General features: G+C 41.7%; 1 pseudogene across 1 annotated transcript; it reads right to left on the bottom strand.

The window, feature by feature from the left end:
- Positions 1 to 1,452: 1,452 nt before the first annotated feature.
- On the bottom strand, positions 1,453 to 16,205 carry LOC307045304 (E3 ubiquitin-protein ligase KCMF1-like; annotated as a pseudogene). Its single transcript, XR_013810674.1, has 7 exons — positions 15,977 to 16,205; positions 13,871 to 14,038; positions 9,614 to 9,753; positions 8,013 to 8,114; positions 6,012 to 6,192; positions 3,882 to 4,200; positions 1,453 to 3,076 (listed from the first exon to the last, which is right to left on the bottom strand). The product of XR_013810674.1 is annotated as an E3 ubiquitin-protein ligase KCMF1-like (transcript).
- Positions 16,206 to 17,540: the final 1,335 nt, after the last annotated feature.

Raw genomic sequence — 17,540 nt, 5'->3', positions numbered from 1 at the left:
CTTTTTATCTACATATATTTTTGTTTAATCAATGTATAGAGTGGTCAAGGATTTATGTATGAGAAGTGGTTATTCTCATTTACTCACTTGTTTTGTACCTATATATCTGAGTTACAATGCTGTCCCCTTAAACCCTTAATGTTGTGCCTGCTCATTTCCCCCCACTTTGCATGCATTTGGTTTCCAACAGCAACCAGCCTCTTTAAAGACTGAATGAATGTGTCAGATCTTTTCAGCCTGCTCTTATTTATTTCGTTTTTTTTTTTTAAAGCTTGGATAATAATTCAGTGACTTGGCACAGATTGCGCTTTTAAGTTCCCAGCACTGTGGCTCTCTGTGCTGGCTTTCATTTGAGAAGTCTCTACAGAAACACTAAAAAATGCTGGTTTGATGCTGGCACACAGCGAGTGACACCATTTACGTTCAATGGTATTGGTTTCCATTTCATGTTGGTTAAATCAGTAACCAACAAGCAATGGAAACCATGGCCTCCCTGCAGTCACAGCAGGGTTTCCCTAACATAGTCATTGTTCTCTCAAAGGTATTTCACTTGTGTTCATCTTTATTGAGCACACTTAAACCCGGCCTGAGGTCTTATATTTAAAGATGTGGTGTAGTCCATTTAAGTTCACTTTTTCTCACGCTGGGATAATGTGCATGTGGCTGAAACCACTCTTAAGTTAAATCTATCCAAGTGACATGCCTTCTCTACATTCACGAAGAACACAACACAAATCCAACCTTAGATCAAATACAATTTCAGATAATAAATGTTTCTACTGCTTAATTTTCTTTTGATGAATTCAGCACACCTTTTTTTTCCTGTCTACATTGGCGCAAAGCCTGCTATCACACAGCCAATCAAGTTGTTTAGTTGTAAAGTGCCTAGTGAATGCTGAGTTATTCCACTGCAGCCTCTCCGTTATGTCCATACACAAGTTAAATATATTTTTATTTGGTATTAATATTTTTTGGTATGCCAATGTTTTCATGGCACACAGTAAATACGCAGCTTAGCTTGTATAGTGTTTGTGGCCTTAATATTTTAGTATAATGTACTCTATTGCCTTAATTACATCTGACATGCAATTCTAGCATCTTATGTAAACAAATAACATACACAGGTGGTGTACTTTTTTCAGTCCAGACTAGTCGAGGCTTATGTGTATTTGTGTACATATACATTCATGTATTTTATCGTATTATGTATTATTTGTACCTTCTGGTGAACTGCAGAGCAGAGACCAAACACATTTCCTTATGAGGACGATGAAATATACAGCATTGTATCACCTTCAGTTTCCAGAAGGCCAAAAAAGAACTCCAGCAAAAATACATAAAAGATTTTTGGATATCATTTTCTGTCCTTCTTGATTCCAGTCCGACTGTGAACTGAGCCTCGCATGTTGGTCTGGTGTTGCTGCTGCTGACAAGAGGAGATGACAAGACTAATTGAGATTAAACTTGACCTGTAAGATAGGTGTTTATTTTTACCATATACTGTACATGCTCACCAAGAAGTTAGCAAATGAGAAAAAGAAAGTAAAACACAAACCAGAGCGCAGTATTGGGTTAGTTCATTTCCATCCAAAACATTTTATTGTCCTCCGAACTGAAAGGTTTACCCTGTGGTTTGGCCTGGTTCGCTGAGCCAAAAATCATACATTGCATCTCTTCAGGTAGCAGCGAGGCATACACAGATCTTTCTGACTGAGAAACGATTGGAAAGAGCAACGCAGGATCCTCTCCTTCAAGTCACATGATGAGTAATCTTTGAATTCATGAGTAATGGAGAGAAGATTAATTTCAGATCACGGGGCGCTTGAAGAAAGAAAGTAGGGTCTGGTCTTCCATAAAAGAGAGAGGAGGGGAGGGAACACAACAACAGTTTGAAGACCAGGTTGTGTTTCTTCCATGTTAGAAAAGGCCTGAAAACGGTCACACTGGGGAGCTTCATCGGTTTGCCTCCAAGTTGTGTATCGCCTTTACGTAGAGCATCTGTAGTGTACACCAATGGACACTGGATATGTAATTCAAAACCAAAGTGCCCACAGTCGATATAAAGCAAGGTCACATGACCCAAAACAGGTGATGACACACAGGGGATTGGAAAGGGGGTTGAGACTGGAAATGAATGTACCAAAACGCTGCCGTCAGTGTGTGTGTGTGTGTGTGTGTGTGTGTGGCACTCAGCACCATTCTTTACAGTTACTCAGGTGTCTGAACCAAAGAGAAAGACCCCTCCTCGTGACTGTGCAGTTCAAAATGGGCACATGGTGATTTAAGCTCATGCTTGAGTTGTGGTAAACCATCCAAGCACTTCTTTAATTAATAACTATAAATACACAGCAGCGTTTTTACCGGAAAGGACTGTGTGCCTCTCCCTGGGTGAGTGTGTGAGGTGTTCGTCTCTCTCTACACTACGCTCGTCCGCTAGAGGAAACACAGGGTTATGTGGAATTGATTATCAGCTTTCATATAGATTTTTCTATAATATATTTATATAGTTATTTCTTTCTCTCACGCACCCACCACGCTTGCTTGCTTTCACATTCTCTCGTCTCACTACTTTTATTCAATGTACACAACGTAATAAGCATGGGGTGGAGTGGGGCGCAACAGAGCTGAAATGACAATCACTGACAAAGAAAATAATTAAAACAAAGCCAAAAAGAACTGCAGTCTTTTTTGTCATCCATTGGCAGTCAGCCACGTACAACGGTGGTTTGAGGTGAGGGGGGGGCCGTATCATCAAAGGGGCGGTGCGGGGGGCTCTTTCTTCGTTGGCGCTGTTTTAGACGTTGTTTTCATCGTCTTGGTAGCCGGGGTCATTTCCTTGAGGTTGAGGTTCTCCAGCGCCACGTCCAAGGTCATGACCTCTACACAGCCCATGGCCTCGAAGTCAGCGAAATTCCGCAACGAGCCGTGACAGTCGTCCTCGTCGGAGGAGGAGGCTGAGGCGTCGTCGTCAGGCAGCAGCGTGGACAGCAGCAGCTCCGTCACGAACAGGCTGCGGTCGGCCCACTGCGCCTCGCAAGCCTGCCGCTCCGCCTCAGAGAGCCGCGGTTCGCTCAGCCTGAGGGAGAGGCGACAGAGAGGAGACAAAGGTCAGAGGAACTGTGGATTTCAAGAGATGGATGGAAATCACCGTAGAGAATCAAATGAAGTTTAAAAGATCCTCTCCAGACGTGTTTTAAGGCATAAAGATTCTTCAAAAAGGTAAAATCAATCCCGATAGGCAAATAGTTTTCCTTTGAAAGTTTAGCATGGGTCACAGAAACATGCTTGTAGATAAACTACAATACACGCAACTCATTTAGGTTAAAACACTGAATGTTAACAGAAACTACATCCACAAACTACCTTTCAAAAATATAGTTTAGAGAGCCTGAAGGTGAAACATCCAGTGGACTTTGGAGTAAGCAGGCGTGTCAAACTCAAGGCCCGCGTGCCAAATCCGGCCAGCGATTTCATTTTATGTGGCCCGCAAGGAACTTGCAAAGAATATAATACGTTTATTATACAGTTACATGCCGCTTTACAGAAGCACGTTGTCCATAAACTACATGTCCCACAATGCATCTCATTTTTTGGTGCACTGAAGAGACTTTCAATTATTTGGAATTATTTGCCCAAGACTTCTGCTTTCAGACGTAGTTAATTATGGAGTTATTACCCTATCCAATAATAATAATAAGGCAGTTGCAATAATGTAACATATAATACATTATTTTATATATTTTAATATCTGTATATTTATATAGTCTTAAAGTTACAACCGGCCCTTTGAGTGCAACCAAAATGCTAATGTGGCCCGGGAAGAAATTGAGTTTGACCCCCCTGGAGTGAAGACATTGAACAGTGCAGGAATGAGAGCCCACCTGCTGAGTAGGAACTGGGAGCTATGTGCAGGGTGCTGTGTGTTGGACTCCGGGGGTCCCGGGTTGGGGCTGGGGTTGGAGTTGTGGTTGGCGCTGGGGTTGGGGTTAGCTGCGGCTGAGTTGCTGTTGAGGATAGCGTTGGCACGGCCCCCCCCCCGGGTGGCGTTCCGGGCCGTCTCCAGCTGCTGCCTAGCGGCCTGGGCCTGCTGCCGCTCGAGCTGCAGCTGCATCTGGAGCTGCTGGAGCTGAGAGGCCGAGGGGCCCGAGCTGAGCTGCCCCCCCGCCGAGCGCCGCACCCCCGACAACTGGGACAGAAGCTCTGGAGGAACAAGATGGAGAGGATAAGGGCTTGGTGTCAAAAATAAAGATTGAACGACGAGCAAACACTTGTTGGTCCATTAAGCTGCACCAATCACTCTGGCTAGTATCAGACAGCAGGATCTCATGAATACTCCTGCAATGACGAGTCAATAACAACTGAAAAGTACCTCACCATCTAATGTGATAATGCCTGAATCACTCAACTATGGTGGCATCCTCCATTTCTGTTTAATTTTCAAACAAACAATTTATCTTTGGATTTCAGACAAAACAACAATTAAAGACCGACTTGGATTTGAGAAACTGGAGTAGATGATGCTTAATGGTAGGGATGCTCCGATCGGGAATCTTGGGGCCGATCACCGGAATCAGTATCGGCCGATACCGATCGGATCGGGTGGGCGGGGCCTATGGGGATCTTCCATTTAAAGTGATATGTAAAACTCAGTTAATGGGGCTCATTCACTGGCGCTTCCACAAACAACATCATTATTACATTCAAATAAAGTACATTATTCAAGTTTACATTCACTTTGGATAATAACAGGGGAGAAATGAGCGGAAGCGCTCTCTTTTCCTCTTTTCCTCTCTTCCCCTCTTCCCCTCTCTCTCTCTCTCCTGACAGTCAGTATCGTCTCATGCAGCTCGCTGATCCAGTAACGAGTGACCCGACAGTGAAGAATAAACATATATGTATAACTAGTTTAGCTTGTTCCAGAGGTAGATAAAATAGCTAAGTGTGTTGGGTCTAACTCTTATTGTGTGTGTTGCTCCGCTCACCGGTCCGTCACAGCGGGTGGAGCTGCAGGATCTCTGATTCACACACGTTGCATACCGCTTTTTTATTGTCTTTTTCGGACCCCTTAAATACTGCCAGACCGGTGAAGCCATTTTGGCGAGCTTGTTTTGCCGCACTGAGAAAAGTGTCATGTATTTGACGTCATGTGATCGGCTCTCCTGATCGGCCTTTATAGAGAGCACCGATGGTTAGTTCATATTGATTAATGTTAGGAATGGTTTAAATGTGTTAAAGAATAAAACCTTTTTAAGTAAAAAAAACATAGAAAGTATCTGAAAATAAGACGCCTCGTTTTGTTGTTTTGCAATATACTGTCATGGAACAACAATCGCGCAGGACTGCTGAGCAGCATCTGATCCAGTCAGAAGTCATCACTAGAACACAAAAGACACACGTTGAGCACGATAAGACCCTCAGCGGGTCAACGTCCCAGCAGGCAAGGCGGGTCGTTAGTGAGGCGGCTGTTTGTGAGGCACTGAGCAGGGCCGCTCATTACCGCACAGCTGGAGCTGACACGGTGGATGCCAATAACTGAACCGGACTACCATCAGGAACAGGATGAACAAGGAAGGGTCACTGCAACGGCTCTGCGGACATGTTACTGTTTTATATCAGGCACTCGTAAATCTCTGCAACTGCATTTAGTTAACCGTTGAGAGAAACAGTTTATATTCAGACAACATGCAGGATTTAGTACTGAGCACCATTGTTTGTGTGTCAGACCTGCTGCCGTTGTTGCTGGATGATATTCAATTGAATGGTTTTATGTTTGAATGTATAATGAGAATATATACGTTTTTATTATCTGAACTACATCAGGATCCACAGCTGTGTGTCTCAGAGGAAGCCTGTATCTGGTGTGTGTGTGTGTGTGTGTGTGTGTGTGTGTGTGTGTGTGTGTGTGTGTGTGTGTGTGTGTGTGTGTGTGTGTGTGTGTGTGTGTGTGTGTGTGTGTGTGTGTGTGTGTGTGTGTGTGTGTGTGTGTGTGTGTGTGTGTGTGTGTCTCTGACCTGCTATGGGGTCCATGGCCTCTCTGCTGTAGTTGGAGCTCTGTGAGGAGCTCTGGCTGGTGGAGAGCCCCCCTGTGGTGCTGCTGGTGAAGTGCATGTTGGACCTGCGGGCTCGGGGACCCCCCAGACCGCGGCCAGGGTGGAACATCCGCCTCACATGCCGCACCCCACTGGACTCATCGTGAAGAGCGCAGTTAAGAAACACATCGGGAACAAACAGCGATCCAATTCATCTTCATTTTTATATTTGATTACACTTTCAATCTACAAACTGTCTAAACATTTTAACATAACTTTGTTTTTTTTTGTTGACTTAAAGTCTAGGCAATGTAGTCTTTACTTAGGCAAGAAAACCACATATAATCAATTTTTTTCTAGAATGAATATTGAACATTTTGTCATCTACTCTGACCAACATATAAACTTGCTTGTTTCCCCCAAACCCTGTGCTGTCATTGTTCACTGTAAGTTGAGTGAGTAAGTTACTTCAGTCATCCTGACTTTACTCATTGTGTGTTGCTAGTGTAGTCCAGATAGTGTGCACAGAACATTTTACTGCTGCATTATGGGAAAATGATTATACTCCGACAACCAACTGATGCACACTGGGTAAGCCCACAAACAGACAGCATGGTACTTGTTCCATCTGTATTTCATTAAACTAGGATTTTGCATTTCAATGTTCTCAAAAGCTGTAAATCAAAGGACTCTATAAATAGTCAGCAGCCCTCTGAGGCTTTCAGACACAAACTCACAGCGGGTGTTTCAGACGGCTCTGACAGGCAGATGCTGCCATTTCAATCCTTCACACAATTTGATAAATAACACATTTTTGAAATGTTCTCCGTTCTGAGGCTCCCCTGAATAACTTGTGAAAGGTAGCTTCTGTAGTCCAAGAACATTGACTCAGAGCCTTCCATTTCCAAGGAGTGAATCACATGAACCTCTTCTCTAATAAAACATCTGCAATAGGGCTGAACAATTTGGGGAAAAATAACTAATTACGATTATTTCGACTACTATTCCAATCGCATACTATTTAGAAAATTGGAGGGATTGATACATTTTGCCTCAATGTTGTCATTATCATTGAAAGATCTATTTTTAATGATGATTTGATTTTTTTTAAGAGAAAATAAAATGTATTGTATTAGTTTCTTAGAATGCAATTTGTAGGCAGGCATCTATGCAGCACCACAACCCTTCATTCAGAATACTATTAACACCTACTTTGCCAATATTGTGTCTATTGCAATTTAGATCTAATTAAATTAATTGTGCAGCCCAAGTCTGCATCGTTTACATGGTTTCCCGTCTTCACTTTTAGAGACACACTTATAATAGTTGTTCCCTGACTGCCTTCTGCAGAAATGTGCTCCATCCCTCCACTTTGATGAAAAACAATGCAAGCTACGAGGGATGCAATGATACAGAGTCTGCTCTCCAGATAAAGATTCAAATACTTCAACTCATGTCACCTGTCCACACTCATACCAGTGTCTGACTCAAAATCTCTACATGGTACTGGGTAAAACTCATTGGAAACATTATAATGTTCAGTACCAAACAACCAGGCATTGTTGCGGCAATAAAAAAACTTGTGTCCTGGTGAGCATGCTGCGATGGCAGCAGGCACATCATTTAGTTTGAAAACAGCCATGAAATCATAACTGCACATATTCTGTTATTATACTCCGCTATTCAACCTCATCTATGTTCACTCACCACCATGGTGATTGGGTACACTACCACAGGAGGCTTTAATGTTATCAGCAAAATGTCATCAAATGTCACTTCCAGTGAACAGGCACTACCCTGGTGATCTCTAAAATGATAAAGCAATCTGCATGACACAAAGTGCATCGTTTCCACACAGAAACCTTCAAAGTCTGCTTCTTTCTTCCCAACTGACTGCCAAACAAATTCAACACATTTGACAGTCAACATATGAGATGAATATGGTTCGTCTGTGGAAGAAGGATTACTGTTATAAAAGGATATCAAGTCTCTGGGCGCTCTGTGTTCGAGTGTGAGATGTGCAGCAAAGTCATCCGTCACGTGATTCGGGTCGCCACCTGGCAGCGCTGCACATATGGGGCAGATCTGGGGGAGAGGAGGAGAGCGTACGTTAATGTCAGCACACTTCACTAGACACTCAACGTTCAGCAGTTGTGCTGCGGGGCGCTCTTGAACAAACACTGAGATGGGAAAATGTCTTTCTGCTGTAGATGATCTCTGATCTCAGGGAGGCTCCGGACACACAGAAGGACATATGGGCTGGACCGTGGTATCATGGACACTGTGAAGAGCATCATGTCCTTTTCTTAGGTTTCTCCATTTAAAAAAGGCATCAAATCAAAATGTGCTAAGCTATAAACTTATAGTATTGATTTGGATGTGAAGTATTTGCCAAACTTCCCTTTTTTATTTGAAAAGACAATAACTCATGACTGCGATGCCCTATAAGGCTGTCATAACATGACAAACTAAAACTATATTTGAGGTCATGAACTCAAATATATATACATATAAAAGGTTTTCCTGCTATGCTTGTTGTGTTTGAGTGAAAACCGGCATCATGGTTTTGATTATCATAAATTAACTACACAAACAAAAAAACTTTCAGAAAACTATTGTTATTACTGTGGAAAATACATACAAACCAAAAGCAGTTTGTGTCAAAATGAACCCTTATTCAATATTAGGTACATTATTTCCAATCATTGGCATTGTGATATATATATTTTTTTAAATCCTCTGGATCAGAGAGATGAGCTGTGGATTATTGTTATTGATTATAGCATCAGTGTTTCTTAGGGTCAAAAACACTAAACTCACAACTTAAAATGAAAGAGTTTGGTTTATTTAATAAAAGAGCACATTTTCAATGTGAAAAGTGACCGTAGATATAGATTAGTTGCAATTTGGTGCTATATATATATATATATATATATTTTTTTTTAAGACCTTGAATTTCAGGGGGGGGCGTGGGGCTCCGTTGGCGGGGCGCAGCACCCCTCCAAGACATTGGTAGGGGAAACACTGCACGTATTATGCAAAATCCCCTTTTTCATGTCTTTTATACATAAATATATGTCCCCTCTGTTTAAAAATGGGACTTACAAGTTCAGAAAGAGATTCAGAAGTTTCAGGAAAAAAGATTATCTCACTTTGTGTCCTGATCCATTTATATAAAAACCTGTCTGAAAATGAGCTGATCAGATTTTGGCCACTTTATGATGTCATAATGATAGCCAATCACCAACCAAGGTACCCCACCTTATCACCTGAATCTTCTCCTAGAGCACCATTGAGTTCTTTTTAACCAAATATCTCCCAGAGGGGCGTGGGGAGGGGCTCCTTATTTTCATCTAAAGTAACAGACAGAGAATCAGCACTTTTGAAACAGGCCTGAAACAGAGGGCATTATGGGATGCTACAATGATCTGTTTGGTATTTCAGCCAAACAATTCAGAGACATGTTTTGTATATATCTGAGACCTATAATATATTGATGAAAAAGAGGATGATGGGGGAACTTTAAGATCTGTGCAGTTATTAAAGGGTGTCATAGAGGTGGTGAAGCTTCAGCCCCCACTCACCACTTCTGTGGAGGTCTCTGTGTGCTCCGCAGCCACGTGCTCCTGCAGGGAGATCTCTGTGTAGCCCATCCTGCCACAGTAGGGACATGTGAAGGCCTGGGGCTGCTCCACTGAGAACGCCTCTCCACCGTAGTACAGGTCTGAGGGAGAATCAAGATGGACATTCAGACTCAATGTTTTGGCATTTCTTAACTCAAAGGCAATGTCAGGTGCTGTGATTGCAGTGTTGCTCATACGTAGGATCAACGTTTTATCACATCTGCCACAGAATCCAACATGATAAAGAAATCCTGGTGACGGGAGTCGGACAAAAACAAAGTTGAAGCTGCAGAAGTATTTTTAGAAGAGATTTTTAAGCCTATTTGGAAAATATCAATTAAAAAACAGGTTCAATCAACATGCTGAGAAACAGCTTATGGTCAGGAGACTGTTAATTATAAAAGATTATCTTGCCAACTCGCATAACATCAACCTGAAGGCAGTTTGAAGACGCTGTTAAAACGAAACTGACAAATGACCACATTATTAAGTTGTTAGGATTCATTTTGAAATTTTAAACATCCAGTGGACACAGACACACACCATCAGCTAAAGGAGTAGCTTTCGTCTCAACTTGAATTTAGGCAAGTCCCATTTCCAGATTCCTGATAGCCCTGTGTTGATTTCCATACATTTCTGAGGGACATTTGAAATTATGTAATTGATAAATGCTTCACGCTGTTCGCCAGCTAGTCCTCAACGCCATTTGGCTGTCACTCGCTGTTGGTCAAATTAGACTATGTAGGTTTATCTGTATTTATCTTATATACATTGGGGTGGTCCTTAGTGCCATGTACATTTTCAAATTCATTCAGTGTTTCCCCTACCATTGTCTTCGCGGGGCGCTGCGCCCTGCCAACGGAGCGCTGCGCCCTGCCAACGGAGCCCCGCGCCCTGCCTGAAATTCAAGGTCTTTTTTTAATTTTGTATTATTATTTAAAATATATATAATATATATATATAGCACCAAATTGCAACTGAAGTAATCTATCTACGTTCACGTTTCACATTGGACATGTGCTCTTTTATTAAATAAACTAAACGCCTATGTTATTTATCCAATGTGCATGTTTCAGTGTCCACTGCCTTGCGTATTCACATTCTCCCTACGCTCTGTTTCTGAAGGGCGGGGCTCCGCTCCGCTCCCCACCCCCCCCCCCCCCACACACACACACACGCGCGAATGCACACACTCACAATCAGAGACAAGAGCGGAGGAAAGGAGGAGAACAACAGCTCTACTGTCTGCCCGTTTGTGTCCCCCCCCAGTTTCAAATTCGTTTATTATTATTTTTTAACCGCAAGCCGTTATCGTCACGGGAGAAGGACACAAACAGCCTGCCCAGGTGGACGCGCTCGAACGCGACAACGAACGTAGCGTGCGCATTCTAAAAATAGCTCACAGGTGGTGAGCAGGTACCGCGGTTTTGAACTACAGTATTGAATTTGACAGAAAAAAACAATGAAACACCAGCAGAAGAATAGTCTAATGAGTTGGGTGAAAAAAAAGACAGGAAATGTGAGTTGGTTTGTTCAGTAAATTAGCTCAGGATAATTGGATGTTCTGTCTACACCTGTTGATGTGAGGCTAATGCAGGATTTGATGCTACCGGCATTTAGCGGCAGTGACTTAACAAATTGCCACTTAAAATATATCGTCAGCAATGTATGACAAGCAGACTGCTTGTTTAATGTTAGACTCACACCAATAGCTCAATATGATCATAACACGATTGCTTTCATATCAGATATCAGATGAGGTGGAGCTGCCTCCAGCAATAGAGGATGAGGCAGAGAGAAGCAGCAGCAGCACAGGGTTGCAGCAGGTATGTTATATGCTGTAGTCAGGTGATTTAAATGTATCAATGAAAGGAAGAAGTGTAGGCTACATGATAAGAAGGAAATACAGTTTGAATTAAAGTAATACAGCACAGTGTAACACTGTACTTTATTACTTTTTAATGTACAAATACTTTGTTACTGTACGATGTCAATAACAATAATCCACAGCTCCTCTCTCTGCTCCAGAGGGTAAAAAAGATTTTTCGGGGTACCCGAGCAGCACCCTGCCAAGGCAGTAAACCTAGGGGAAACACTGTCATTTATTTTAAGCTCCAACCACCGGAATTCGTTATTAGACAAGAAAACTCTCCTGGTGAATTGTATTCAGATTCCAACAACATTTACCCCTCCCTCATCAACCTTGGCCTTAGTAGGGTGGTCCTTAAAATTGGAAGTCAGAAAGTCTAAGCTCCAACCCCCAGAATTCATTCCATTAGTCAAGAAAACTCTCCTCAATCCGACAATATTTAATAGACTTTCCGACTTTCAATTTTAAGGACCACCCTAATATACATGTCAATATAGTCAAGAAAACAATGATTATTGCAGTTTTAAGGAATACATTTTGTAATATGCCTCTCCTGGCCTACTGTATCGCCCATAACAAGCCAGCCTAAAGCAAGAGCTATTAACAGCTAACAATACAACCACTCATTTTAAACAAGTCTGACATATGGCTCACATTACAGCTTTTCAAAACAATCGCTCTTTTAAATTCCTGCGATCAAACTGTGAGGGTAAATAATGATATCCTCCATCAAAACAAATAGTTCAGTTCAGTGTATTTTCACTGAAATTACAAAAACTGCAAGTCTTTAAGAGCTTGCACCTTCATCTGGGTTCTCAGCAACAGTTTGTATTTTTTTTTAACAGATTGTAAAACTGAATTTATGGTGTGTGAAATGCTGAATATGAACAGATTTCACAGTGGCAATGGATGACATAATAGTACAAGCGGTTGTAAAACAGCAAAAAAGATGGTCCATTCATCAAACCATTACTTACTCCTTACAGAAGATGGCAGATCATGCTAACCAATAAATAATAGCAATTGCATTAACAGTACATCTAGACTAGTCAGGATTGAAATCTCTCTATCCCCATCGCTGCCGCTTATTTAATGTAGCAATAAATCATACCAGAACACCCAATAACAAACTCCCAAAATCTCCTCATCAGTCATCACTAAACCGTTTGGGAGCAGTCTCCATGTCAGACAACAGAAGCCAGCGGCAGCAAAAGATAACATTCACTGTAACAGTTTAACTTCTGCAGGCTTATTAAAGCCACCAAGGTGGTTTCCAAAGACTGCCAGTATTAGTAGTTACTTTTATGAAATGCCAAGATATGCAAACTCTTGATTGTTTGTGACCCACTGCTCATCTTTGAACAACCTATAAACATTCCTGATGATTTGCTCTCAAAGTTTTTCATTGTGTTCATTTTGGCATCCTTTTCACAACAGTCCACACACACATCCTTCCTTTAAATCACATATGTCAAACTCAAGGCCCGGGGGCCAAATCAGGCCCTTGGTGGATTTAATTTCGGCCCGCAGGATCATTTTTAATTACTATTAGATCTGGCCCGCCGGTATATTGCACGCACACCTTCACTCCATCCTGAGGGTCTCCTCAGCTCAGAGCCTGACCCCAAATATTGATGAACTTGCACCCGAGATGAGATGCCAAGTATCTGGCTTGAAATAGCATCACAGAGCAGCACACTGAGTTTACATGGATGTTTCTTTCTGCACTTTCGTTCTTGCGACAACAGGGCATGTTTGGTTTTTCTTGAAGCTGTTGTTGGCCTGTGGAAAAATTTAATCATAAGAAATGACTCCGGAAAAGCTGCATATAGAGCCATAACAAATGAATGCAACTAATTATTTAATGTTTAATGTTGTTTTTATAGGAAATAATTTAAGCTTTGTTAGTTCCGGGTTTAATATGTGCAATAAGTTCATTTCAATACGTTTTGCAATAAACATTGAACCCTCGACTAGTACCGATGTGGCCCACTGTGTATTTGAGTTTGACACCCCTGCTTTAGATGCAGATACAAATCATACTTACTCTTATATTCAGGTAATAAATCACTATTAAAATCAGATGATACTGTAGCTACTGTGTGTCTGGTTTAGGATTAACTTTAGAACTGATCTGTAGAGACTAGAAAGCAAAATGTTCACACATTATGTTCAACAGCTGTATGTTCTTGTCAGATTGTCAGTGAATTACCAATATCCTTTTACCATTAAGTATTACCAAATATGTGAACCACAATAACGAATATCATATTAATGAGTGAAAGGCTGCTGTTTTTCCATAATCTGGAATACATAATTAGCCTGATGTGAACATCAACTCTACTTACCAAAGTCAACTCGGGTTAATATACACTGCATGGGATGCTCTGTGGTGTGTCTGGTTGTGGTTGCACCGCTCTCGTAGCACGATGCGCACAGATCGTAGTCATAGCAGATTAAACATTTGTATCGTCGACCTCTGAAGTTGCCTTTTAAACATGCATCGCAGCTCACGCCTGAGGGGAGAAACATCATACATGACAGGAGAAAGAAGGAAGAGGTTAGATTTTGTTAATCTAATATTATTGTTAATCAGAGAAAGTAGTATGTCTTTTACATTTACATTAAATAACATGTTTCTGCAGGGATTTTCTTAATCAATTCAGTTTAAAATGACCTAAGAAGTGTATTCCTATAATTAATGCATTATGTACAAAGACTACAAGCTATATAAATGTAACCTTATTCAAAAATGTAACTTCAAAACATATACAAGTATTACAAACAGGATCATTTTTAAAAGAATGGTAATGACATGCTTGGGGGTTTATGCATGTGGTGGACAGTACATGAACACCTTCTAATGCAATCTAATACAAATCCCCACAGTAATAACTACATCCATATGTGTTCATGTTAAGTTTTAAATGAGGCTGTGACAGAAGTTGGACTTGTATTTTTGTCCTGCGATAGTGTACTGGATTGCATAATGTGTCAAGAGTTACTGTTTTGTTGGACTTGACTGTACGTTTTGTATTCTGAGTTTGGTTGAACATTGCTTCTTGTTCTAGTGGTTAAGTGACAAGGGTGAGGCGATTACCTGTGTTGTTATTGTTAAATTATTGGAAGTCTATGTTAAAAAAATATTCAAAGGAAATGCCCTGCCACCTAAAAATAACCATAGAATAGACACAACACTGATTTGACAAATTACAGGCAACACAGAATATTAGAAATTGTCACTGATATTTAATGCATCATGTATGACACATATGTTACTGTGTCCATCCTAACAGGAGACATCCTTCTCAGGAGTGACCAACAGGCTAGTGTCCAATTCACATTCTAATAACTACGCATGTCATTCATACAGACATCCTCTCCACTATATTCATTCCAGTTCTATATTTAACAGGCCTATTTAACCCTGTGTGTCTCTGGGGGTAAGGGACCCTCTCTGTTCAAACCCAGGCCATTCCTGATTGACTAGGACAGTCGTGCAGTTGTGGTGTATAGTATGACACCAAGCTGTCTAAACTCCATCATATCTCCATCTATAGAGCAATGCTCTGTGATCCTGTTGGGCAGCAGCTGACGACTAGCCCGTTAACGACACTAACAACGATAACCATCAGACACAACTTGATGATGTCTGACAGTAAAGCTGGCCACAACGACAATATCAACACAAACATGCAAACTAAAGGCCGCTCAGGCTAGATTAACCTTCGCTGCTGAATAACCATTTCAGAAATACACCGGAGCGTTAACACTAGCTTAGCTCAAAAGCAAGACAGCTATGGAAGACTTTAACTAACTAAACGTTTTACTGACTGATGAGCTCAAACATCTACTGACGTCTTCTTGACACCAACAGCCAACTTCAAGCCCAACAAGGTTGGCCACAAGGACGAGGTGGATGGGGATTTGCTCAATGTTAGCTGGCGAAACTGGAATCTAAAGGCCAACTGTTACCGTAAAGGCTAAAACATGCTAACATGCACAGGAAGACAGGCCCCCACAACCCCGCAAAGGCACCTGGGATTCCCTGCTCTCGTATGTTTCTTATTCTCGGCACTCCCCCTCGCTCCACAGCTTGTTAACGTTAACCTACATAACCAGCTAGTGTGCAGGCTAGCTAGCACACTTAGCTAACGTTTACTAGCGTCTTCCGCCTGTATGACAGCGTTGTTTTGGTCCACTAACAATGACTGGTGTACATGTTCCAAAACGTAACATTATGTCAGATGGATTTAACACACATTTTGTGTCCGCCATAATGCGTCCTCACGAGATTACACTGCAACCTTGCCGCTAACACTACCCGACGCTAGCTAGGATGGGCTGCAAAACAAGACATTCTCGGCTAGCTAACATTAGCTCACGGTGCTCTGTCAACGTTTTTAACACACATCCCGACATGCTCACACCTTGGAGTTTAAGCCTGTTTTTACCTTCATGGCGGGACATCCTACGAACACTAGCGTAGCCCCCTGCTCGGGCTCCGTAGATTGCAATACAGAATATTATTAGTGAAGAGAAGAGAAGCCGGGGTTGGTTGGCTGTCCCTGGCCTCTTCCCTCATGAAGGATCCGGTCTGGCTCGATGCCCCCCCTCCGCCTCCTGCTGTGTCACTGTCCGGTGTGCCGCTGCTCCGTCCACACGGTGGCGCTGCTGCCTCATCCGTGGAGCGAAGGGTAGTTTAGCTGGTGAGTGGCTGTGGACATTTAAATCGTTGTAATAATTGTATTAAATGCAGAGGTTGAAGAAGTACTCAGATATTGTCCTTAATTAAAAATAGAACTACCAGAGTGTAGGAATTCTCTGTTACAAGTACTGCATTAAAAAATGTACTAAAGTTAAAGTACAGAAGAATAAGCATCGCAATATAGCGTACTTAAAGTACCCAAAGTAAAAGTACTCATGATGCAGATTGGTTAAAATATAATATATGTCTGATTATAGTTATTGAGGCATTTATGTGTTTATCAAAGCTGGTAAAGGTTTTCAGCTCATTTGAAATACTTTGTATACTGCAGGGTAGCTTGTGGAGGTGTAACTAAAGGCTTATTTGAGTGGTGATTATATTTCACATCATTAATCCTTCTGCAAAATAACTTAAGGTATTACATTTATTTAGTGGAGTAAAAGTACACTATATATACCTCTGATTTGTAGTGGGGTATCTACAAAGCAGCAACAAATGGAAATACTCAATTAAAGTAAAAGTCCCTCAAGAGGGTACTTAAAGGTGGGGTAGGTAACTTTGAGAAACCAGCTCGAGTGCGCTAGAATTTGAAAATACACAGCCGGAACAAATCTGCCACTTCCTTACAGAGCCCCTCCTCCAACACACACGAACACGCACATGACCAATGAGGACACGAGATAAGTTTGTGCACAGATGGAAGGCTGACAGGCAGGTAGGCCATCCAGCTATTTTAGCCGGGCCGGCTAAAATGATTGGTCGTGCTTTTTAGTACTACGGCTTCCACAGATGACATTTTTTCATGGATTTTTTGTCAAAGCACTTAAAGAGCATCTTGCAGGTTTTTATTTATTCTACATTTATGCTTAAACTTGCTTGAAAATTACAATTTAAAAAGTGAATGCAGGATTTGATATGTTTTTACGAGACATAAGGGCAGGAATTCAGAGGGAAAGGAGCAATTTTGAGCTCTGCTCTTAAAAACGGCTTTTTTTTAAGGTCATACGTCAAACGCGTCATATTACATCACGCAGGCGACACATCTCCGCTCTCTGACCGCAGGTATAGTAGAGTTGCGTTGAGTAGAGCGGTTGTGTTTTAAGGAGCTGGTATATTTCGGTAGTTTTACATTGTATTTCACCATTTGTAATCATGGTGCAGTATTGTGTTTGTGCAGGTTGCACAAATACCAGCCTGTCAGGACATCGAGTCCACAGTAAAAAGGACCGGAGCTAGCGTTGGTTCCTGGGTGCGTTGTGCATCCACCTCCCTGCAGCACATACTCTCCACAGCTTTATCAGGAAACCGTA

Source organism: Notothenia rossii (assembly GCF_949606895.1).
Source record: "Notothenia rossii genome assembly, chromosome: 6".
Taxonomy (NCBI): Eukaryota; Metazoa; Chordata; class Actinopteri; order Perciformes; family Nototheniidae; genus Notothenia; species Notothenia rossii.
Note: the sequence above shows the minus strand (reverse complement) of the source record. Positions and strands in the feature narration are given on the sequence as shown.